This window comes from Carlito syrichta, unplaced genomic scaffold, assembly GCF_000164805.1.
Source record: "Carlito syrichta isolate Samal-C Ts95f unplaced genomic scaffold, Tarsius_syrichta-2.0.1 Scaffold288729, whole genome shotgun sequence".
Taxonomy (NCBI): domain Eukaryota; kingdom Metazoa; phylum Chordata; class Mammalia; order Primates; family Tarsiidae; genus Carlito; species Carlito syrichta.
This window is the reverse complement of record NW_007232825.1, coordinates 8,321-8,645: the sequence shown is the minus strand read 5'-3', so window position 1 is coordinate 8,645 and position 325 is coordinate 8,321.

Sequence of the window (325 nt, the reverse complement as noted above, 5' to 3'; positions counted from 1 at the left end):
TGGATGAACCTAGAGTTAACTCAGGAAAGTTTTTGTATCATCAGGGTATAGAGCAAAGAGTATAATATGAATGATTCGTTGAACATTATGGAAAACACTTTGAACGATTTGTATTGAAATTGTGCACCTGTGACCTTGATGTAAGCACGGCAGGCATCATGGAATTTGAATTGTTTGCTTGGAAATTGCAGATCTCGTGGTGGTCTTGTGATGCATAGTTTGTAAAGCACGAAACTTGTACGCCCCCAGTGAGTGATTATCACATTGCTGGAGGGTATAGAAAATGGTATATAAGTTGGAAAAGGTTTGAATAAAATCGGCTTCA